At 48.3% G+C, this 25,847-nt stretch overlaps 1 protein-coding gene and 1 pseudogene across 1 annotated transcript in view; both read left to right on the top strand.

The window, feature by feature from the left end:
* Positions 1-25,847, top strand: part of FBH1 (F-box DNA helicase 1) — a 618,156-nt gene that overhangs the window by 144,435 nt on the left and 447,874 nt on the right. The gene's annotated exons all lie outside the window — the stretch shown is intronic.
* On the top strand, positions 1,723-24,553 carry LOC147751078 (uncharacterized; annotated as a pseudogene).

Consider the following 25,847-nt stretch of genomic DNA (forward strand, 5'->3'; position numbering starts at 1 on the left):
GAACTTTCATAGGTTCACATGCTTGAATCATTCACCGTCGTCGAGATGGGAGTCCCCGGTATATTAAAAAAGCAATGCTGAAATCAATACAAAGCAGAAAAAAGGCCTAACCCATTTCTATTTTGTAACCCATAACTCTCGTTTTGTAAAAGAGACCAAAAATAATCCTTAAACCAATCAGGACCATTCACCCTCTAGAACACTCCTGAGAGAACCACTTTTAACACTCTCAAGAGACAGGAAAGTGCGATTGCCTATTTGACCTTTAACGTTTGTCAAATTTGCTACCCCCACGATCTTGCAGAGTAATAGTAACACTCATCAGAGTTTTGATATTCTTCTTATTTCTTAATTTATAACACAATGCTCCCCTCTCAAGGATAATATTAATGCTCCTGTTTACAAAATTCACTCCAGATTTTAGAACTTTCCTAAAGAACTTCTGCTAATCTTTCTATTTCACTTTAAAATACTTTCATATTTAGATTCTGGTTTTAAAGTATATTTATCGAGAATTTAAAGTTAACTAATGTACATATGCATATCACATGTCTTTTTAAATGATAAATCCTGTAGACTATGTTGCATATATATCACATATGTTATTCAGATTAAGATTTTAATTGGGGCTCTTCTGGTCTTGTTTCCAGAATGTCTGTACTCATTGGAACATTTTTCTGAAGTACATTTTTTGTCACACTGCTGATTTTGGCCTTGAGGATTTGCCGCAAACACCTGACACATAGCAAATGTGCTATGTTTCTTATTACCAAGAATAATTTCACCAATTGTGTCAATATTCCCAATCAATTCCCTACCCATGCCCCTTGTCAGCTATGTTCTTTGTATAGTGTGAGAAAGTGGCTCTATATATACAGGGCTAGAATGAAGTACAGTGTGTATAGAGTCCACAAACCCCAGAGGTATGACAGAGGTTAAAGTCAGAACTGACCTTACTCTCCAAAGTGGTAGCTTGATCGAGCAGTAAGGCAGTACCAGAGGACAGTGTAAAGCATTTGTTGTACACACTCAGTCAGCAATAGGTTTCACACACTCAAGGACTGAACTCCAGGCCAATTGTTTTTATATCCACAGATATATGTGTTTTATTTTTAGAACCAACAGTTATAAAAATATATTTTTCTTGTTTTGCGGCGTGAATCTTTCTGGATTCACTATGCTGTGCATATTCCGCAATCTGGTGGTTGGGTCTTTTTTTTTTTTTTTTTTTTAGTAGCCCAGGTGGGCGTCGACGTCCCACCATTTGGTGTACCTTCGGTGACGTCGGCATGCTTCCGGCGGAAGCTCCCACCCTTGGGCGCCATCTTCGGATTCTTTTTTCCGCCGTTGTGTCTGGATCGTCGCGTGAAGCTCCAGAAGTTTTGGAGGAGAAAAGGAGAAAAATAAGCGTTTTTCTTCAGGAAAAAAAACTCGAGAAGACCAGGAGAAGAAGATCATCAGAGCCGGGACGACGAAGAAGGAGAGGAACCTTGAGATCTTAGACGTCCGACGGAGAATGCGCACACAGGGGGCCCCCTGAGCGCAGTAATGGACAACACACCATTTAAATTCTGCCGTAATTGCCACCACAAGTACGCGCAGAGAGACCAGCACCCGGTCTGCACCCTCTGTCTGCCTATCGACCACGGTAGCAAGGACTGCAACGCCTGCTCAGTCTTCACGCCAAAGATTCGGGAAAAACCGAGGATAGCCCACCACACGATGCAGGGCAAGGGCGAGGCCCCGTCGCTGTACGACCTGGGCCTCTTCACCGACGACGAGGACAACATCGCCGAAGGTCCAGATGTCTCCAAAGTCGTAGAGACCGATAAGAAATCGTCAGACAAGGTAGTAGAGTCTACGACCCCCAAACCCTTGACAGGGCCTCGAAAACCTGAGGCTGACTCTCGAAAATCAGAGTCTAGAACCTCGAAGGGAGCACCGGCGTCGAAGTCTTCGACGACCGAAGCTGCGGTCCCCGAAAAACCCAGCCCAGCGGATCCTTCGAGAAGGACTCCCAGGCGGCAAAGACCAGCAAAAAACAAAGGTCGTCGAAGTAAGCTCCCGAAAAGGGATCCTCGACTTCGAAGGAGCCGAGAGCCGCTCCGACGCCGACGGGCCGTCGAAGAGGGCGGCCGAAACGCTTGACGCCGAGCAGGCCGCACAGATTGAGAGAAAGAAAAGAAGGCTCGAGGCCGAGATGGAAAACACCATCCAGAGGAAGAAGGACTTCGAAGACAAAATGAAAAGCTTCAGGATCCCCTCGAAGCCCACGACGGTCCTCGAAGAGATAGAAGAACACGAGGAGTTCGACGTGGAAGAGCCGCCAAAAACTCCGGAGCCCTCGGAGCAGGTAGAAGAGGAGGACCTCTATTACACAGAGGGTGATTATGGGGACCCGCGTTCGAGCTACGACTCGGGATCCTCGAGGGCTCAGGACCAGGATTGGCAGGACATCGAGGCCGAAAACCCGGAGGAGGCTGTGGAGACATACCCCTTGAGGCCTTCGCCGCCAGATGACATTGGGCCCTACTATGAGGTCGTCAAGAAGGCTGCAGCAGCTTATGGAGTCAAATTGGAGGAGGAGAAGGCTAAGGCAGATTTCCTGCTGGAAACCTTGCTCCCCGCACAGACAAAAAGCCACTTCCTGCCCATGCTGAAGAGTATTATGGCACAGGGCAAAGAGGCGTTCAGAGAACCAGCTACCTGCAGGTCAGTCACGCCAAGGACGGAGAAAAAGTACAAGTTCTCCTCCCAGGACCCCACTTACATCCAGGGGACAGTTTCAGCAGACTCCATTGTACCCGCAACGACCAGAAGAAGGGCTAACGTCCCAAAAACATCTGGGCCACCACCTGACAAGGAAAGCAGGAGGATGGACCTAACAGGCAGAAGAATTGAGAGAAATGCAGCAATGCACTGGAGGATGGCAAACTCCAACGCCCTTCTCAACAGGCACCAGTACCAGCATTGGGACGAGATGAACCAATTGCTCAAGCACCTCCCAGAGGAACACCAGCAGAGAGCCGCTCACCTCGTGGAAGAGGGGCAAAGCATTGCAAACTCGTGCCTGAAGACAGCCTTGGACGGGCAGAAACATCCAGCAGGCTGATGGCTATAGGAATCACAGAGAGAAGGCAAGCCTGGCTCAGGATCTCGGGCTTCAAGACGTAGGTTCAAAACAACATCCTGAACACCCCTTTCAATGGAGAAACACTGTTCGGAGCCCCAGTTAATGAGAAACTCACCTAACTGAAGAAAGACAACGAGACTGCAAGGTCCATGGGGGCCCTGCAATTCAAGGGTATGAGAACAGGCACTCCTACGCGGAGGTCGAACAGAAGGGGTGGAAACCAGCAAGGACGACCACACCAGGCATTCCACCAGGGTCAACAGAGTGACAACCAAGGTCAACAGGGCCAGCAGAAGCAAAACTGGAACTACCAGAACAGGGGCCAGTCCTTTCGCAGGAGAGGAAACGGACGGGGCAAGAGAAGGAGAGGCGGTGAACAATTCCCCTCTAAGTGACTTCACACATGAAAAGGTGCTCACCCACTCAAACCCTCCGAGGGAGGAGCACGGAAAAGCAAAGAGGAGAGGGCTACACGGACAAGACACAAAAGAACATGTAACACCAGTAGGAGGCAGGCTGAGATTTTTCCTCCAAGAGTGGAGGAAAATAACCACAGACGAGTGGATACTCAACATCATACAGTTCGGTTACTGCATAAGAGTTGGAAAAGAGACCATGTAATTACTTTGCAAAGGAGCAATAAAGTTTGTGCACACAATTAATACAGTATTGACAGTAAGCAACACAATCCTAAAACACACTTTAGCATTGAACTCAATGGGTTTTCCACATGCAAGTACAGTTGGTTACTATATAGATTACTTTAGTAGTCCCAGGACTAGATCTTAGATTCAGTTCTGGGGTCTAAGCTGAAACCAGATTAGCAAAAACGTTTTAGTTACTGTAGTGAATTTTCATGAATATAAAGCTGTTTTAAAATTTCACGCTTAGAAACTTTTCAATGGAAATCTGACAATGTTATTCAATGGGAGAAAATTCAGGTTGCAGGTAAAGTACGATTGCGTTACTTTTGTAATCCAGTACTGGTCTCCTAGCACCGGGCTCTTAACTCAAAACAGGTAGGTAATTGCGTTTCAGTATTTCGTGTGCTTTTTAAAGAATATTTCAAGTTTTCAAAAGTAGACACTTCGAAGAAATTTCATAGAAAAGCAGACAATGGGTTCCTATGGAGAAAATACAGATTACTAGTAACCCCGCTAGGGATTACTTTTGCGGTTCAGTACTGGGCTGAAAGGCACAGTACTGGCTTCTCCCTTGATCACAGGTGAGTATTTCGGAATTCGGACTTTGGCTGATTTTATGGGAATATTTTTAGATTTCAAAACTTCACACTACGAAAATTTTCAAGTCAAAATGAGTCAATGTTATCCAATGGCAGGTAAGTAAATTACTGGTTTCCAGGTGAGTACTTGGTTGGTGAAGTTAAGGTTCTGGGCATAGACTCAGGTGTCCCCCAGGGTCAGGTAAGCACAGTTCACTCACAGCGGCACAGGGGCGGCCGGGTGCAGAGGTAGGTAGGCCCAATGATATCCTTTGAGGGAAGGGGACCTTCGATTGGTGGCTGCTGGCTAGCAGGCCACGCGGCTGTGGTAGCTGGGCTCCTGGTCACTTGCTCAGGGCAAGGGGGGGATGTAGGATAGGACACAGGGGTCACAGCCAGCGGCACTCGGGCGGCTGGGTTCAGGGTGCTTTTGAGTCGTCGGGCGCTCAATGTTATCCAATGGGAAAGGTCAAAAAGGAACAAAGGCTGCAGGCTCGGGGGCGGAGACTCTCCAGGGGTGACCAGCACTTTGAGAGGTAAGTTGGGATCTTGGAGCACAGGTAGGTACCCCAAAGGGAGGTACAGGGGGCTGAAGGGCACCGGGTGGTCTTTGGGTGTCTGAAAGCTTACCCTCGGCTGGTCGCGGTTGTGGTGGCCCCTGGTTCTGAGTCTACAGGCGTCGGCTGGTTCGTCGAGGAGGGTCTTTGGGCACTGGACTTCCGGTCCCAGTCGCCGGGGGGACATCCTCGTGGTCTTGGTTCGGTTGGGCCCGGCCCGGGCTCGGCGGGTGCAGAATGTGCTTCCTGGTTGGCACCAGGTGGGTTGTTGCAGCAGAGTCTCTGCTGATGGGAGTCCCAGTTTCAGGCAGATCCTCCGGGTGTCCCAAGGTTGCTGTCCGAAGGAGTCGCCGGGATTAAGTAGGAGCAGGTTCCAGGATCGAAAGGCCGGTAGGGCTGGGGCCAAGTCAGTTGTTGTCATCCTGTTGTTAGCAGCTGCATGGCGGGTCTTGTTCTTCTTGATCTTCTTTCTTCTTTTCGCATTGGGATCTGAGGAAGGAAGGTTGAGGGAGTCCCTAAATACTGAATTTAGGGGTGTTACAGGTAGGGCAAGGACAGCGACCAATGGGTCCCTGCCCTGGGGTGAGTACACCCCCTAGCCTGCTCCTCTCCTGTGGGAGGGGGGCAGGAGCCTAGCTGTGATTGGGCAGGGCTCCCCATCTTCAAGATGGGCGGAGCCCGGGGTCGTGCTTCACCTCGTGTCCCCCACCTGAGGGGTAGGGTTGGCACAGGGTGGCACAGCCCCCTTCCTGACGTAGGTTTTCCCGCCAGTCTTCCCGCCAGAGTGGGGCGCAGGACTGGTGGGGGCTGGTTGCTGGGTACAGCAAATGGTCTGGAGAAGCTCACAGAGGCGGCATGCCTTTGAAGCTTCCCCCTGCCCATCCTGTGGGAGGAGACCTAGCACCTCGCCCAGGATGTGCATTGTTGCAGGCCCAGGAGAGCAGGGGCTCTCCTATCCAGGGGTCCAGCAACATGTCTGTTGTGTGACAGCATCTGCAGCCACTCAGCCAGACGTGGATTGTAAGTTAGGTTTTCAGGTGGCTCTAAGATGCCCTCTGGTGCATTTTACATTAAATCTCACACTGGCATCAGTGCAGGTTTAATGTGCTGAGAAGTTTGGTACCAAACTTGTCAGTCTTCAGTTTAGCCATTATGGTACTGTGGAGTTCGTAATGACAACCTCCCAGCACCATGTATTCTTAATGACATCACTGCACTTACAGTGCCCAGGAATGGCCTTGGGTACTGTAGGGGCACAGGGCTCATGAACCTGGGCCCACACCACTGGAATGGGCACCCAGCTAGAGGGGTGACTGAGGTATGCCAGGGCAGTGGGTTTGTGGGCATGGCATACAGGGATGTGTGCCATGTCGACTCTTTGTTTAGTTCTGTACCTAGGCACTCACCCTGCCAAAGCCAGTGTGTAGGTACCCAGGTACAGGGCCCCTGAGGGTGGCACAATAAGTGCTGCAGCCCTTAAGGGTCTTCTCTGGTCACCATGCCATGGGTACCATTTACTAGGGGCTGATAGGTGGCCAAAGATGCCAATTGGGTTTTGTTTCAACACTGTTTTTAGGGAAGGAACACAGGCCCTGGGTAAATGGTTGGCAGGAGCCCAGGGCACACTGTCAAAGCACATCAGCAATTAAAAAAAAAAGTGGGGGCATACCAAGGCAAGAAAGATGTCACTTTCTTACACAACCCCCCCCCCCCAACGAAAGGTGCTGAGACTAACCTTGCCCTAGGGAGTCTTCATTGTCTAAGTGGAAGAACCTGGAAAGTCCATCTGCATTGCCATGGGCAGTCCCTGGTCTGTGTTCCACGTCAAAGTCCATTCCCTGTAGGGAGATGGACCATCACAGTAGTTTTGGATTTTCCCCTTACATCTGCATTAGCCATCTGAGAGGTCTGTGGTCAGTTTGAACCAGGAAGTGAGTTCCAAACAGGTAGGGCCTCAACTTCTTCGGGGACCAAACCACAGCAAAGGCCTCCCTCTCAATGGCACTCCAACGCTGCTCTCTGGGGAGTAGCCTCCTGCTTATAAAAGCTACAGGTTGGTCTTGGCCTTCCTCATTGATCTGGGAGAGGACCGCTCCTATCCACAGCTCTGAGGCATCAGTCTGCAGAATGAACTGCTTGGAGTAGTCTGGTGCTTTTATAATGGGTGCTGAGCAAATTGCTTCTTTCAGGGTGTCAAAAGCCTTTTGGCAGCTAACAGTCCAGTTCACTTTCTTGGGCATTTAATTGGATGTGAGTTCTGTGAGGGGGGTCACAATAGACCCATATCCCTTAACAAACCTTCTGTACTACCCAGTCAAGCCAAGGAATGCCCTGACTTGGGTCTGGGCGGTTGGAGCTGCCCAGTCCAGGATGCTTTTGATCTTGGGCTGTAAGGGTTGGATCTGGCTTCCACCAACAAGGTGGCCCAAGTACACCACAGTGCCCTGCCCTATCTGGCATTTGGATGCCTTGATAGTCAGTCCTGCAGATTGCAGGGCTTGTAGAACCTTCCCAAAGTGGATCAGGTGATCTTGCCAGGTGGAGCTAAAGACAGCAATATCATCAAGATAGGCTGCATTGAAGGATTCCAAGCCAGTCGGGACTTGGATCACCAACCTGTGCAAGGTGTCAGGCGCATTCTTTAACCCAAAAGGTATCACAGTAAACTGATAGTGCCCATCCGGGGTGGAGAATGCTGTTTTCTCTTTGGCTCCTGGGGCCATGCCAATTTGCCGCCAGTACCCTGCAGTTAAGTCAAAGGTGCTTAGGAATTTGGGTTTGAGTTTAAAACATTTATAGAGCGCGCGGTCACCTGGCGGTTTCATGGCGCTGTAGTGTGCAGAACCCAGAGAACAAAGAGATCAGGGCAGAAGCAGAACAAAACAATTACAGTGGAAAGGCTTGTGCAAAGAGAAAAGTTTTTAACGCTTTTCAGAAATGTAAATATTGAGTGGAAGAACTGAGATGGGCAGGGAGAGAGTTCCAGAAAGCGGGGGCAAGTGTGGAAAATGTCGTGGCCCCCCACTTTTTACTCCTAAAGCGGGGAACTGCCAACAGATATTGGGAGGAAGAGCGCAGCTCCCGGACAGGGGCATAGACTTTGATTTCCGAAGAAATGAAAGCAGGGGCTGTGCCAACCCTTGCCTGAAAAGTAATGCAGCCCATCTTGAACTGAGCTTGTTCTCGGATAGGAAGCCAGTGCAAGGACTTAAGGAGAGGGGTGACATGGTGGGACATGGCCAGATTGTAAACCAGGCGAGCAGCCTGGTTTTGAACCAGCTGCAATCGCCGCAAACTGTAAGCGGGCATGCCACAATATAGTGCATTGCCATAATCGAGGCGAGAAATTCCCATCGCCAGGACTATGAGTTTTAAAGCAGAAAATGAAAAAAACGAGAAACTTTACGGATAGTGCGGAGTGAAAGAAAGGAGGAGGACACCACTAGACTGACCTGGGAGTGCAAAGTGAGTTGGTCGTTCAACTTAATCCCAAGGGTTTTCACAGAAGAGGATGGAGAAGGGGAGGGACCCAGGGAGGGGGGCCAAAAAAAGGAGATCCAGGGACTGGAGCAACCACCTGTCAAAACCAGCTCAGTTTTGTCTGGGTTTAACTTCAGATGGTTGTAATTCATCCAGTCCCGGATAAAAATCATAAAACTGGAACTGAAGGTCGTCCGCATAATTGTAGACGGAGACCTCCATTTGCTGGAGGGCAAAAATAAGAGGGGCGATATACAAGTTAAATAAAAGGGGGAAAAGGGAGGAGCCCTGAGGAACCCCGCATTGTACCTTCCGGAAGTCCGCCGAAAAGTCACCCAGGCGCACTGCCTGGGTGCGGTCCCTCAGGAAGGAGGACAGCCAGACCAGGGCCGAACCTCCAACCCCCGCCGCCCTGATACGGGAGAGTTAGATGGAATAGTCAACCGTGTCAAAGGCGGCGGAGAGGTCAAGGAGGACCAGGGCCTGGGGATGGTTAGTGTCCATACCCTCCCTGAAGGAGCTCTTCCGCATTGTTGCTACACTATCGACGGAGGGACGCCGGACTCGCGGCTGGGCAGAACCTAAGGTCAAGGGACATTCGGACCTTTTTCGGATGCTTTTACTCGACGTAATTTCATTGGCCTTATGAGATCTTCTCTTTCACACTGGATCGGTCTTAAACAAAACTAACGATTGGATCATAGTGATCACTCCTGTTCCGCCCATGCGCTCTTTGATACGGCATTTTTTGATATCCACTTTTCCTTAAAGAAACGAGTGAAGAAGATTTTTACAAGTGACCACACAAGATACCCTTACCGGGTTGGAATTATCACCGGTCAAGTGGAATTACAACATACGCCATCATTAAGAGAAAGCCCTGAAGAGTCAGAGCAATCTGTACTCTGATGAAACACGTGTCGGCTGGCGTAAGATCACTTGAGCAATAAAAGACAAAAATTGCTCACACAAGAAGAAGTGAAAGATTAATTTCTAGGACTAAACCAAATGGATGCATGCTCATAATACTCTGTACTTAAATTGATATTGTGTGTGCATAGGAAATTGTTTGCATAATTTCTAGGTGTTGTTTACAATACCTTGTGAAGGATTCAGAGGGTTTCCCTTTTCCTGTGGCACCGCCAACTACGGATTTTTAACCAGACAGGTAGTCAGAAACGTAGCAGAGCGCAAGTATTCCCTGTAAACATAAAACCCTGTTTCTTTGTGAATATACCCTCCCTGAGGTTGTCGAGGACCGATAACACCACGGACTCCGTAGAGTGTGCGGGGCGAAAGCCAGCCTGACTGGAGGCTAAAACACTGTTCTCCTCCACAAAAGTACTGAGTTTGGCTGCCCCTAGTTTGTCTATCAACTCATCTGCTCTTGGAATGGGGTGAGCATCTGTCTTGGTGACAGAGTTGAGCCCTCTATAGTCCACACAGAACCTCATCTCTCTCTTTCCACCGTGTTGATGAGGTTTGGGGACTAGAACCACTGGGCTAGCCCAGGGGCTCTCAAAAGGTTCAATCACCCCTAGCTCCAACATCTTGCTGACTTCAGCTTTGATGCTTTCCTTGACTTTGTCTGATTGTCGATAGATTTAGTTTTTGACAGGGTTACTGTCACCAGTGTCCACATCATGGGTACACCAGCTGGTCAGACCAGGTGTCAAGGAAAATATGCTAGCAAACGGCTGCAAGACTTGCTTGAAGTCAGCCTGCTGTTTGGGAGTGAGGGTGTCTGAAAAGACTACTCCATCCACTGACCATCTTTTGGGCTGGAAGAGAGGAGATCAAGGAGAGGTTCACTCTCTGCTTCCTGTTCCTCATCAGTCACCATCAGTATGGTGAGGTCAGCCCTGTCACTGTAGAGCTTGAGGCGGTTCACATGGATAACCCTTTTGGGTGTCCTGCTGGTGCCCAGGTCCACTAAGTAAGTGACCTCACTCTTTTTCTCCAGGATAGGGTAAGGGCCACTTCATCTGTCTTGGAGAGCCCTTGGTGCCACTGCCTCCAAAACCCACACCTGTTGCCCAGGTTGAAATTCAACCATGGCAGCTTTTTGGTCATACCAGTGCTTCTGCTGCTCCTGGCTGGTCTCAAGATTTTTGGATGCCTTATCCATGTACTCACCCATTCTGGACCTTAGGCCAAGCACATAGTCCACAATGTCTTGTTTGGGTTCTTGGAGAGGCCTCTCCCAACCCTCCTTTACAAGACAAAGTGGTCCCCTTACAGGATGACCAAATAGAAGTTCAAAGGGTGAAAACCCCACTCCCTTCTGTGGCACTTCCCTATAAGCGAAAAGCAGGCATGGCAGCAGGACATCTCATCTCCTTTTGAGTTTTTCAGGGAGCCCCATGATCATACCTTTCAATGTCTTGTTGAACCTATCAACAAGACCATTGGTTTGTGGGTGGTATGGGGTAGTGAACTTGTACTGCGCCCCACACTCCTTCCACATGTGTTTCAGGTAAGCAGACATGAAGTTGGTACCTCTGTCTGAAACCACCTCCTTAGGAAACCCCACCCTGGTGAAGACACCTAGGAGGGCCTTGGCTACTGCTGGAGCTGTAGTAACCCTAAGGGGAATTGCTTCAGGTTACCTAGTAGCATGATCTACGACTACTAGAATGAATTTGTTCCCTGAGGCTGTGGGAGGCTCAAGTGGACCCACAATGTCCACACCTACCCTTTCAAAGGGCACCCCACCACTGACAGTGGTATCAGGGGGGCCTTGGGCGTGCCACCTGTCTTGCCACTGGCCTGACAGGTAACACAGGAGCTCACAAACTCCTTCACTTTTTGGTTCATCTCGGGCCTGTAAAAGTGGCTAACCAGCCTTTCCCAAGTTTTGGTTTGCCCCAGGTGTCCATCTAGGGGGATGTCATGAGCTAAAGTTAGGAGGAACTCCCTGTACTTCTGTGGCACTACCACTCTCCTGGTAGCTCCAGGATTGGGGTTTCTTGCCTCAGCATACAGTAATCCCTCTTCCCAATAAGCTCTGTGAGTACCACTGACATCTCCCTTTGCTTCTGCAGCTGCTTGCTGCCTCAGGCTTTCAAGAGTGGGTCAGTCTCGCTGACCCTGGCACAGCTCTTCCCTAGTGGTTCCCCCTGAGCCCAGGAGTCCAGCCTGGTAAGGCTCAAGCTCCATAGGCTCAGTTCCCTCTAGGGTTTCCAAGTCCTCTTCCTGAGGAGAGGGGTCATGAGAAGCTGGCTGTGTAGAAGCTGGTTCCCCAGCCTCCTTGCTTTTTCTCTTGGTTGGTTGGGCCATACTTTCAGGCTCCAGCCTCACTTGTTCACCCTTCTTTTTGCTCTGTGCACTGGTTTGGACACACACCAGTCTAGGTATACCCAGCATGGCTGCATGGGTTACTAGCTCAACCTCAGCCCAGGCTGAGGTTTCCAGGTCATTTCCAAGCAGACAGTCAGCTGGCAATTGTGGAGAGACCACTACCAGTTTCGGCCAGTAACCTCGCTTCATCCTAATGTCACCATAGCCAGAGGGCATGGGGTGGTAATGCTGTCAGCAATGGTGACTGGGTAAGTTTTCCCAACCAGGTATTGCTCTGGGGAAACCAGATTTTCCCTTACCATAGAGATGCTGGCACCTGTATCCCTCAAAGCTTCTACTTTAGTTCCATTAATGGAGGGGTATTGCAGATACGTGTTACAGTTGGGTGGCCAACCAGCTACATTGGCAACCTCCATTTCCCCCAAGGAGACCAGACTAGCTTGAGTGTATTCCCAAATTTGCTCTGGGCACTCCCCTGATCCCATCTGTAGATTTACTGTCCCTCGAGTAGCTGTATTGGGTGCCTTAGGGGCTTTGTTGTAGGGGCAGTTTCTGTCTACAGTTAAATGTCCCAACTTCTTACAGTTGTTACAATAGGCCTTGTTAAGATCAAAGTTTCTTCCCCTATAGGGCTGAGGCACATATGTTTGGGACCCACCCACCTGTACAGGTTTTTGGCGCCCTGTGGAAGACTCAGAATTTTTATCTTGGGGATTCTCACCACCTTTCCCCTGGGGAGGTTTTGTGACCACTTTCTTTTGGCCACCCCCAGTGGCTGTCCTTGTCACCCTAGTCTTGACCCCATGGTCTGCCTTCTTTCCCAATTCTTCGGGAGAAATTAGACCTAGGTCTACCAAATACTGATGCAACTTTTCATTTGTGCAATTACTCAAAATGTGTTCCTTCATAAACAAATTATAAAGTCCAGTAAAATCATGCACAGTGTGTCCAGTTAACCAACCATCCAGTGTCTTTACGGAGTAGTCTACAAAATCTATCCAGGATTGGGTCTGGGTTTTGTGAGCCCCCTGAACCTAATTCTATACTCCTCAGTAGTGAGTCCAAATCCCTCAATCGGAGTTTTCTTCATGAGGTCATAAGACCCTGCATCTGGCCCAGAGAGGGTCAGAAGCCTGTCTCTGCAGTTACCAGAGAACAGTTCCTAGAGAAGTGCCCCCCACAGAAGTTTCTTTAGTTTTCCAATATCACAAGCCCTCTCAAATGCTGTGAACCACTTGGTGATATCATCACCTTCCTCAAATTTAGGGACAATCCCTTTGGGGATTTTAAGATCATAAGATTGCTTTCTATCCTTGCTATTGGTATTGCTGTCACCAGAGATGGGGGCTAAGGCCATCTCTTTTCTTTCTTTTTCTAGAGCCAGGAGTCTGGTCTCTAGGTCTAATCTCTTGGCCAACTTTGCTAAGAAGTTGTCCTCTCCGTTGGGGTTCTCCCCAATGTATTCTCTGGGGCCCAGTCCACCTGTGTGGTTCTCACGCTCCCAAAGGCTAACTCTTGGAGTCAAGGGTACAGTGACCCCTTCTTCCCTAGGAATGATTGGGGATCATTATCATCCTCCTCATCCACTCCTTCTTCCTCTGGCTGGGTGTCACCCTGCTCAGAGGGGTGGTCTTTTGCATATTCAGCTAGGAGCTCCTGGAGCCCTTGTTTGGTTGGATGCAGACCTACAGCTATTTTTTTTACTTTGTATAGGGCCCTCAATTCCTTGAAGTCCAAGTGCAAGTAAGGTGTGAGGTTGAGTTCCTCCATCAGGTTTACATTATCTTCACTAACAGCTGGGTTCTTTTGAGACATTCTAACCTGACAGTTATAACCCTCTACCCTAGCTTGTAGTGACTTTTATTTTTCAAAAATTATAATGGGACTTAAGCAAGGCCCTACCAGACTTTTAGTATTTTTGTAAAGACCAATTTCAGAATTCTAAAGGCAATTTATGAGTTATGTTGTGTGATCAGATGGTGACCAAGTAGTCCAACAAATGCAAGTTTGTATCCCACCGCTCATCCACGAATGTGAGAAAGTGGCTCTATATATACTGGACTAGAATGAAGTACTGTGTGTATAGAGTCCGCCAACCCCAGAGGTATAACAGAGGTTAAAGTCAGAACTGACCTTACTCTCCAAAGTGGTAGCTTGGTCGAGCAGTAAGGCAGTACCAGAGGACAGTGCAAAGCATTTGCTGTACACACTCAGTCAGCAAAAGGTTTCACACACTCAAGGACTGAACTTCAGGCCAATTGTTTTTATATCCACAGATATAGGTGTTTTATTTTTAGAACCGACAGTTATAAAAATATACTTTTCTTGTTATGAGTTCTCTCATGTAATTACTTTGCAAAGGAGCAATAAAGTTTGTGCACACAATTAATACAGTATTGACAGTAAGCAACACAATCCTAAAACACACTATATGATTGAACACAATAGATTTTCCACATGTAAGTACAGTTGGTTACTATATAGATTACTTTAGTAGTCCCAGGACTAGATCTTAGATTCAGTTCTGGAGTCTAAGCTGAAACCAGATTAGCAAAAACGCTTTAGTTACTGTAGTGAGTTTTCATGAATATAAAGCCGTTTTAAAAGTTCACACTTAGAAACTTTACAATTCTGCCACAAACAAGCAGGGCAAGAACTGACAGAGGGGGCACAAGCCCACTCGACCAGGTAAAAGGGAGCAATAATAGCCTTCCTGGCTAACCCACCCATTCAAGACATATGCCTGGCAGCAACATGTACTTCAGTGCACACGTTCACTAAGCACTACTGCATGGATATACAAATTAACAAGGAAGCACAAGTAGGACAGAAGGTGCTCTAACACATATTCAATAACCAACGCTCATCTTCCACCCAGCCGCCACAAACATAACAAAACGCTACAAAGTCTATGCACAGCATAGTGAATCCAGAAAGATTCACGCTGCAAAATGAATTGTTTCTTACCTGTCGGTGTAGTTTTGCAGCTTGAAGATCTTTCTGTATTCACTAGCGAACCCACCCAACTCTGCCAGAAAGATGAGGTAGGAGAGGAAGGTGGAAATACAAAGTATGAAGTACAAACGGGCACTTTAGGAGACAAAGTGATAAATCATTTACTTCAAGGAAGAACTTAAACATTGCCAAGGATTCACAAACAGATCACAAAAACAAGAAAAAAAGAATCCGAAGATGGTGCCAAAGCGTGCCGATGTCACTGGAAGTACACCAGAAGGTGGGACGTCTACGCCCAACTGGGCTACAAAAAAAAAAGAAAGAAAAGACTACGATTCCGGACCCAACCACTAGACCGCGGAATAATGCACAGCATAGTGAATCCAGAAAGATCTTCAAGCTGCAAAACTACACCGACATGTAAGAAACTATTCGTTTCAGGGGGGCATCTCTAAGATGCCCTCTGGTGCATTTTACATTAAATCTCACACTGGCATCAGTGCGGGTTTAATGTGCTGAGAAGTTTGATACAAAACTTCAGTCTTCAGTGAAGCCATCATGGTGCTGTGGAGTTCGTAATGACGACCTCCCAGCACCATATACTCTTAATGGCAGCACTGCACTTACAGTGCCCAGGAATGGCCCTGGGTACTGTAGGGGCACAGGGCTCATGCTCCTGTTCCCACACCACTGGCATAGGGCACCCAGCTAGAGGGGTGACTGATGTATGCCAGGGCAGTGGGGTTCTGGGCATGGCACACAGGGATGTGTGCCATGTCCACTCTGGCACACATCCAAAGGCAGTGTGTGGGTGTCAGGGTACAGGGCCCCCAAGGGTGGCACAATAAGTGCTGCAGCCCTTAGGGGTCTTCTCTGGTCACCATGCCCTGGGTACCTAGGGTACCATTTACTAGGGGCTGACAGGTGGCCAGAGATGCCAATTGGGTTTTGTTTCAACATAGCTTTAGGGAAGGAACACAGGCCCTGGGCACCTGGTTGGCAGGAGCCCAGGGCACACTCAGTCAAAGCACATCAGCCTTTTAGCAAAAAGTGGGGGCATGCCAATGCAAGAAAGATGGCACTTTCTCACACCCAGTGACCGATCTGTTTCTGAAAACTGTGCAATTGTACCCCCTATTTGCAATGCCATTACCCCCTGTAAGTCTCTAGTCGAAGGTACCCCTGACACCTTCGGCAAGGAGCCTAAAGAGGGTCCTTAAGGCTGCAACATGGATTATGCCACTCTAAAGGACACCTCACCAAGCACATACAGACTGCCACTGCAGGCAGCATGTCTTGGTACAGACGAAAGTGAAAACACAACATGACACACATCACAGTGTGCCATGCCTACAGACATTGCATGCAGTAAAGGCACGTCACCTCTACGGTAGGCCTTACAGACCGAAGGCAGGGTGCACTATACGATTAAACAAAGTGGAATCCACTCAGAAAGTGGTAGTGGTCCTTAAAGTGATGGGGAGCACACAGTGTTGTTTAAATGCCCCTCACACACCAACAGGCCCCTTGGTGTCATGCTTCATCATCGGGGCTTTCGCATCCCTCTACGGGGTGCGGCGTGCTACGACTCACGACTACGTAGGAGCACTTAGTAGTGAACTATGTGAGGGGGTGTGTTATAAGGCAAAAAGTGTGAGTGAAGTGAGGTGAAAAAAGTGAGTTAAAAAATACCTGGCGCGTAGGAAAAAATTATTTTATTATGTCCTCGGCTGGTATTATTAAAAATGTGCAGAGTGAGGTTGTAAATATACGTACTAGGGTATCACAACCGTTTTAGAGTGTCAACATGTTTCGGAGCGCAAGGGCTCCTTCTTCAGGACAAGGATGTCACGTTATCCTCACCTTACTCACATGAAATGTTAAAGTGTTATATACAAAAAATAAATGTGTAATGTACCTAACAGTGTTTTTGTATAGGTAAGTTCAGTTGCGCCCAATTTGCGCTGAAGAGAACCTGTGGAGAAAAGACATAGTATACATAATAGTCTAATGTCCAGGAACTAGGGAAGAAAAAATATTTTCTTAGTACATGAGGGTGAATGGTAGAACCCAAAATGAGGTTCTAAGACCCTGTAAAAAAGACATTTAAAAAGGACATACAAAGAAACACACAGACACACATCTACAATGTCAATAGTCTCCCTGGTATGGATGAAGAGAGGGAGAAAGTGATTAAATGCAGGCTTACTTATTGTTCACAGTCTGATAACCTCATGAGCCTATGCGTAGTATTGGGGGGGATCCTTCCTTACTGCTCAGTAAAGTAACCTAAAGAATATTCAATAGTAGTTTTTAGGTTGTTTTAAGTACAAGGTAATATATGCACCAAGGTAGTCCTAGTTCGTCTGACCCTACTCACGGTTACTGCATGGACTAATCGCCTGCCTTCCCCTCAACGCTGCTCCGATGAAGTGAGCGGTTGGTTCTAGCGACTTCTTATTTATACTCTTTTTCCGCTAATTAGTGGGGGAAGATTGATTAATGGATCTCGGAAGTATGCCCAAATACGGTGTTAATCCCCCCACCGGATCCGGTGCTGCGCGGACTGCTGGGTGCGGTGCCGGTAAAGTCCGCGCCTGCGTGTGGAAATAGCATTGGAGTTTAGGCGCATGCGCGAACTAGACTCGAAACGCGCATGCGCCCAGGTTAAATGTTAGGCGGGGCGCATGGGCAGTACTGCGAGGCGGATGATGATGTCGCCTCCCATTCTGGAATCAATAAAATATCGGGCAATAACAAGGCCGTATTTCCACAGGGAAGGTAGGCGATTAGCCCATGCAGTAACCGTGAGTAGGGTCAGACGAACATACTGTTTCTTATCGTATAGGTCCCTCATGGTTAGGCCTCCCGCCACCTAAGCACCGACATAGATGTGGAAATCTGGTAAAACAGTTGAACTACTCATAAGGTCCAGGCATAGGGATCCCTTATCAACACTCTCCGGACTACCAGTTCCCATATCCCCGCCACATGTTGAATGATATATGGACTTGTCAGGGGTACCTGTGCTCCCATCCTTAGTAGCTCAGGCAACGCTCTGTTTCCGAAGATCCACGCCAGCAGGGCCTTCTCCCAGTTGTCATTCCCATCCAACCAGTGTACCGCATGCGGTAGTTGTGAGGCCGCATGATAAAATTCCAGTCCCGGAACTTCCAGGCCCCCGTTCTGCCAGGTTCTCTGCAGAGTGGCCAGACTGACCCGTTTCCGCTTGGGTCTCCATAATAAATCTGTCAGTAGCCTGTCCAGGACTTGTCCTCCAGTTGCTGCATCTTCAACACCTGGGAGACCCACCAGCACTTCATCCACAAACCAAGAATGCCTGTGGAGAAGCAGAGCTGCTTCCCTGCACCTTGCAGGTACCAAAGACTGAACTGTGAGGATCCAATACCGCAGAAACTAGACGCTGGAAATATCACTGCACCCGAGCTACCTAGACTGAGCAGAAGAGGGCCAACTGTGTCAATGTGGTCTCCAGAGCATCCATACTCGTGGCCCACCTTGGGTTTCCACTCTGTGGACTTCTTTTTTTTATTTATTTTTTTAAATTTTTTGAAACCTTTATTGCACAATATCAGCAAAACAAATACGGGCCCACAACCATCCGGCCGGCCACGACATATGTTAAGGCAAGTTAGCAAGCTATATGGCAACTCGGTAGTATCTTAGTACAAAATAACAATCAGCCTGGGTTACACTGGGTATCTTCGCACTACCGAGAAACAGGAGAAGGTAAGGTTAATTTTTAAAGTTTTTTAAAGTATGTTCCAAAGTATAAAAAATTAGAAGGATCAGAGTTCAAACAATCCACCGATGACATGAAAGGGCAACGTCCACCAGAAGAAATCCAACAAACGGAAAAACATAATCAGAATAGCGGCATGGAAATGATACTACAGGATAAACGATAACAAAATATGTTGCATGCCAGTCGCTGCCCCCCTCACACCGAACCACCCTACTGACCCAAGGAAGAAACAGGAAAAGAAAAGAAAATCAAGAATAGAAAGAAAAAGAAGGCCCATAGAAACTGAAACGGACAAAATAAAAAAAACCATACCCCCCTACCCACACGCATGCAGAGGCTGCGGCCTACCCCCCCCCTAGCAGTGTGCCTGTCGCCCAAAAAAGAGTACCCGAAATACAGACGAAGAAAGAAAAGGAAGAATGAAAGGTATCATATAAAACCGGAGGAGGGCCATATTTATAAGCTCCAGACAATCAGCATGTGCATTCTCGGCCGCCCATCCCCGGATCCCCGAACCAATGTAAACCAACGTTCAACTCCACCGTCTATCCTCCATAGTTCTAGCAGTGCAAGCTACCGCAGTCCAAGAGAGGGGGAACACCCTCAACCTTGCCCCCTGCGATCTGGAGTATCGACGTAGTCCAGCTGTACGCTAGCCATCTTGGATGGGATAAGCAAACGGGATGACCCCAACAGAGTAGGACGCTGTCCACAAAAGTCTGTCCATTTTAAAGCCATGTGTGCAACAATGATAGAAAGGGGGACAACGCATTGCAGCCATCCGCCAAGGTCAGCCGGCCAAAGCAGTAGCATCAGCTTCAGGAGAAAGTAGTGAATGTCGCCAGTAGACCACAAAGGAATTGCCAGACATGGCGTCCAGGGACGATTCCCCAGCCACTGCACAAGCCCACAATCACCAGACCTCTTCACCACCATTTCAATCAGTACAAAGGTGGTATTAGGATCACGTACCTCTAACGCCCCGGAACACATCTTGGTAGGCAATCCGCAGTAATCGGATACAAGGTGTGGCGCAGTGTCCCGCAATCGAGAGCCAACGCGGCCCGTCGTGGGCACGTAAGGGGAAATAGCGTCCAGTCGGTCCCCTAAATCCCTGGCGTTGTCATGTAGAGCTGCTCGCAAAGTACCCAGAGCGCTCAGAATGTCTCCAGTCTGCAGTGGTGCCTTAGGAGGGAAGGGTGCAGCGGGTCTCTGCATATAGGGCTCACGGAGGTGTTGTAGCCCTCGAGGCTGGTCACCATCATCCCTTCCAAGTAGCTGAGCGCCCCGCCGGCTCTCCGCATAAAACAACCGGGCCGGGGGCACAGAGGAAGCACAATCCATTTTGACACCATGAACGGTGCCAATGTAATGCAAGCAATCGGTCATATCCCCAGTAACAGCCCGGGATCACGCACAAGAGCTGAGAGCACGATCCTCAAAATGGCTTCCACCGCTTCGCTGGGAGAGACGAGTGATCAAGCAGGGCCGTCTGCGGATTAGGGCGAAGATACAATGTTGCACTCGCAGCCGCGGTATGTTGCAAACGTAGAGATGAGCGAAGCTGAATGGATTGCCGCATCGGGAAACACAGCGTAGCAGCTGCTCTCCGCCGGCCGTCTCTGGCCCGCCTTCAATGTCCGCTGTTAGTGCGACCGGGGCCGACCATCTCGAGGAACAAAGACCCGATCAGCGCCATTCAACGCCAGGGAGGAGGTGAGGGCGCCCCGGCACTTCTACCACAGGGAGCACGCAGATAAACACACCGTTGGAGTCGGAGTCGCCTCCCGGTTCCGAGGGCTCGACTCAAAAACAGGATCGCTGGCAGGAGAAGTCTCGGTGCGGGAGGAAAGCGAAAGGATCGGCGGAGCCGAGGGATCAAGCGGCCATCATGGTTGCAGGCTAGGCTCCTCCCCACTCTGTGGACTTCCTGACGCCACCTGCATCCTGTTTTGCAGGCCCCCCTCCTCTGCGACTGCTCACGGTGACAAAGACCTGATGCCTAAGACACCTCTGCATCCGTGGACCCTGTCGAAGAGGACCCAGGGTGTCCCTGCTTCCCCGGGCATCATAAGGCCTGAGCCCCCCCTGTTGGTTCAGCCCAAATAGCCTCCCAGTCAAAACCTGCAGCCTCTTTTTTCGAACAGCATTGACTCCCATTGGTCACCCGATGCTGTTTTGCACCCCAGCACTCAGCCACACTAATGCTGCTGGAGGTGACCTGCTGGTGCTGCCTTGGACCTTGCCCCATACCTTAAGTCCCGTAGATTGGTCTCGTAAGTCACTCTACTGTACCTGAATGACATACTTCTTTTCCCTCCATAGGATAACATTGCAGTTTCTGAAAAGTTTAAACTAAAAAGTATTTAAAAAATTTACTTACCTGATCGTATTGATTCTGGTGCATAAACATATATAAAGATGCATGTTATTTTTATTAATTGTTGTGGATCTCCTTATTGAGTCAAGTGCATCATTTAGTGACTATTGCGTGTATTTGCAGATGTCTAACAATCCTCTGTGATAAGCCTAAGGCTGCTCGAACACATTACCCCCTAGAAGAGCACATTGGGATTGCTAGAGCAAGCCCCTGTCCACTCCAAAAGGTAACCCCTGGACTCTTTGCATGATCTATCTCATTTTGATATATCATATAAAGAGCCAGCTTCCTGCAGATGGCCCTTACTTCATGGTGGCTCCCAACTGGCACACAGTTGTCACTGACTGGTTCTGCACGGGCAACAGCCCTAGCCCATGTTGGCCCTCACCTGCCGTACGGGGATGCAGACTAGTTCTGCAGTAAGAGTGATAGCCCTTACTTAACAGTGTCCTCCACTTGGCATCTACTGGTCACCAACTTCATCTGTGCAGCAGTCCTGACTGCACTGGGCATCTCACACTAATTCACTGGGATCCACTTGTTAGGATTCCTGCTAGGTCTCGCTCTCTCCAGGTATTCTCTATCTACTCAGTCGGACCACTGGTCTAGGAAGGTAGTTAAAAGGCTGTTTTGACTTCCTGACTGATGACCCCTCACCCAGCATCGAGACTAGCAGAGTGTTATCCTTAGTTCTGATTCCAGCAGCTGGAAGTCGTGATGTTTTTCTCTCCTCTGGAAATGTGCTGTTGAAGAACATGTGGTTCTACTCCCACGTTTGTAGTCCTACTCTAGACACAAATGTGATTTTGTGTCTAATCCTTTGAAATCGCGTAATGGGTGGCATCTTCTTTTGAAGTGCTCTCTCATTTGCAATGCACATTCTCAAAAGGACAGTCTGCCACAGCAGGACTTGCTCCTATTCTGAAAATCCACAACACATGCCAGGAGAGTAATTTAGTATTACACCTGGCTGCCATCCTCCACCAAATTGTGTCTCATTGCATTTCAAAGGCCTAAGCCTTTCTCTCTTTCAAGATTCCCTGTCCACAGTGCCAACCTCATCTTTCCCACCATCTCCCTAATAATGAGCCCACACCACCCTGACCAGTAACTATTCCTGGAATCATAGAGACCTTTGATATGCACAGAATGTCAGCAATACACATTTCCTTTCAGGTGGGTGCAGTCCTCACCTCTCCTAGCCTTTCCAGGCCTGTGCGTCCAAAATCAAACTTTCATGTTATGTACAATACACAAGCATCCCAGCACACACTAGTAAGTGTTGCGCTGTGTCTTGTGCTATTCACAATTCGTGCAGGTCAATGGTGAGTTTAGTACAGAGCAACAGGTACCTCTCAGGGACTGCTTTAGCTGTGGTTGCGCCCCGTGCTGCAATCTTTGTTGGTACCCCTAGTGATCTCCTTCTCCATGGATTCCCTCAATACAACCCTCCAAGGGGGCCCCTCATGTCTCCATAATCCTTCTCTCACACAATTTAATTTATTTTATAGTGTTACTTATACCAATGTAAGGTGTGAGAGCACTTTATATTTTACACACATTATACAGAGAAAATGAATCATATAAGTATGTAAATCAGTGTATAGGTAATGGTACATTAGACAATGCGGACAACAAGGTGTCGAAGTGGCGTGTTATGTTATGTTATGTTATTTTTATATAGTGCCAATTACCACTGGTCTCTAAGCGCTTAAAGAAGGAGCAGGGCACTGCATGACTGCCGGACGGAGGATTAAACAAATGTCAGTGTTTCTCTAAACAGGTGGGTTTTTAACAACTTTCTAAAGGAGAGCAGGACTGATTCCTTGCGCAAGGACTCTGGTAGGTCGTTCCAGATCCGTGGCAGGAGGACCGAGAACGCTCTGCCCCCTTTGGTCATAAGGTTGTATCTAGAGGAGGCTAGTCTACAGGCCTCTGAGCAACGCAGAGCCCGTCCTGGCACTTACTTTTGTACTCTGTCTTTTATATATTTTGGAGCATCTCCATGTAGGGCCTTATGGGCTATACACAAGCTCTTAAAGTGCACCCGCTGTTCAATAGGCAGCCAGTGCAATTTATGCAGTAGGGGGGTGGCTCTCGTACTCCTAGGGAGGCTAAATATTAACCTGGCTACGTCATTTTGTACCACCTGCAGCCTCCTCAATAGCTTCTGTGGGATGCCTAAGTAAAGGGTATTCGCATAGTCTAGCCGGGAGATGACCGTAGCTGATACAATTGATTGTAGGACCGAAGGGGAGAGGAGTGGAACAAGTTTCCGTAATTGCCTAAGTAGGACCATACAGATACCCACCACTGCCGATACCTGGCTAGACATTGACAGATCAGAATCGATCTTCAAGCCCAAGCTCTTTACTACTGGTTCTGGGGCCGGTGCCACACCTAATTCTGAGGGCCAGAACAGTTCACACCAAGGGCTATTTTGGGCTGGAACAATAAGCACCTCGGTTTTATCCGGGTTAATTTTTAGCAAATTGGCTTCCATCCAGTTAACAGTGAACCTGAGAAGATTTCTCACTGATTCTTGTGCCTGGCTGGTATGCTCACGACGGACCAAGAGTTGGGTGTCATCAGCGTAAAGACCTGGCAATCCCTGCCTGTGAGTGCCTCCACCAAAGGCTGCAGGTAGATGTTAAATAGGAGTGGAGACAAGGCAGAGCCCTGGGGGACTCCACAGGTCAGGGAGCCCAAGGTCGACATCTGGTCACCAATTTGAACTCTTTGGGTGCGGTTGGTCAGGAAGGATCTTAGCCACTGAAGTGCTTGCCCCTTTATGCCCAGATTCGACAGACTGCACAGCAGGATGTCGTAGCTGACCATGTCGAATGCTGCTGACAGGTCTAATAGAATCAGAGCACTCGGATGTTTGTTATTGGCTCGGACTCTAAGCTCGTCCAGCACCGACACCATCACCAGCTCAGTGCTATGATGTTTCCTCAAACACGCTTGTCTGGAGTGGAGCAGATGATGGTCATCTAGATATTTTGCAAGGGATTTCAGGACATGTTCCAGTATTTTAGCAAGAAAAGGGAGCTGTGAGATGGGCCTATAGTTTTTTAAGGCTGACGCATCTGCCCCTGGCTTTTTCAAAAGGGGAGTGACCTTTGCTTCCTTCAACATTGCTGGTAAATAGCCTAGATCTAAAGACTCGTTAAGTAGTTTCAGGGCCTGCTTTTCCACTCCCGACAGGGCCATTTGAAAGAGGCTCGGCAGGCAGGGGTCCATTCGCGAGCCTGACTTAATCTGTTTGGCCACTATGGTTAAGGTGGCCTGGTCAAGTTTAGGGAAGCTAGCCAGCTGGCTACTCTGGCATGGGGGGGCGTGCTGGTCCAGGAGACTGGGGTCTACCGGATTTGTGGTGATTTCTGAGACAATATCCCGAACCTTTTGAAGGAAAAACTCCTGGAAGTTATCACAGGTCAGCAAGTCTCCCCTGGTGTTTTTGTCCTCTTTTTGGCTCAATTCCTTCAGTATTTCGAAGATCTCCTTTTGTTTGTTTCCCGCCGAGCTAATCCTAGCTTCATAGAATGCTGCCTTCTTACCTAGGATAGCTGACTTATATGTGCCAAGGAGAGTTTTATAGGTTATTAGATCTAATGGATCGTACCTAAGTCTCCACCTCCTCTCGGCTTGGCGAAGGATTTGCTTTTGTCCCCTTAAGGACTCATCGTACCAAGGGGCTCCTTTCCCTTTATCTCTAACCCTTTCTTTCCGTTCAGGTGCCAAGAAATCAAAGGCCTGACATAATCAGGAGAACAGGGCTGCGCATTTGTGATCCAGGTTATCCTCACTTAGCACAGGGACGGGGATAGAGTGAAGTAAGGCGATTAAGGAATCTGCCTCGACGTTCTTCCATAGCCAAACTTTCCTCCACAGAGGTGGTGGCCGCAAGTGTGGGCTATCCATGGGGACCCAGCATCTCATCAGCGAATGGTCCGACCAGGCACAAGGACTGATATCAGTTATCTGTGCCAGCGGTTTGGAGGACCAAATTAGGTCTAACTTGTGCCTTTTAATATGGGTAGGTCTGTTTACTAATTGCACCATTTCATAGAGCTCATATTTGACTCAAATAAAGATTCCGCAGGTTCTCTATGCGACCTGTCCCAGTGATAGTTAAAATCCCCCACTACTAGGAGGTGTTTATATCTGGATTATAGATCAGACAAGAGTTCTAGAAAACTCTCATTAAAGTCAGGGGTGGGTCTGGGGGGACGATATGCTACTATCAGTATGAAACAGGATGATTCCAAAAAGATTTTTATTGCCAGGATGTCAGCGCTGTCACAGTTATCCGCCAGTATTTTAGTAACTGTGAGGCTCTTTTTGAACAGAACCGCAACTCCCCCTCCCCTGCAGTCTCCTGGTCTATTATGCCAGACCGCGTCATAGTCCGCAGGCAAGGCTGCCACCATGTCAGGGGTAGAAGTGTCCCCCAGCCTCCTCTCCATAAGTGCCAAGACATCGATGTCGCCCTCTTGTAGAAGGGAGAACACTTTAAGGTGATGTTTCTGTAAGGAGCGCGTATTAAGGACCGATACCTTCAGACCGTTTCTTATGGGAGCTCCATGTTGGTAGGCAGTATATTTTAAGAGTGCTTGGACTGGAGAAGCACAAACTCAGGATTTAAAACAGTTAAGATTGGCTTTTCTAATAAAAATGTTTTTCTACCCAAACAAACCCTTTTTTAGCAGTGAATGTGGAAAAAAAGGTTTTAAACCTTTGCTATTCAGTTTTCATGCAGCTCTTTGAAAACAGTTTATAGCTCACTGTGCTGTAACTACAGTTATCAAAAGGATCTCTGAGACAAAATCAGTAACCGACTGACCTATTTGCATAAAATACAATACTGTGATCTGCATTTTACACTTGCTTTGCTGCAAGCATGTTAACCCTCTGCGCTACTTTATAATTAGTCAAAACGTCCACTAGACAAAGCTCATATCTCTCCTGCAGTTACATTCATCACCAGATTTATCTTGACATTTTTATTACTGCATAAAAATTGCTGAGCGCGTAAGGAATTCATAAGCAAG

This window comes from Lissotriton vulgaris, chromosome 1_1 (genome assembly GCF_964263255.1).
Source record: "Lissotriton vulgaris chromosome 1_1, aLisVul1.2, whole genome shotgun sequence".
In the NCBI taxonomy this organism is placed as follows: domain Eukaryota; kingdom Metazoa; phylum Chordata; class Amphibia; order Caudata; family Salamandridae; genus Lissotriton; species Lissotriton vulgaris.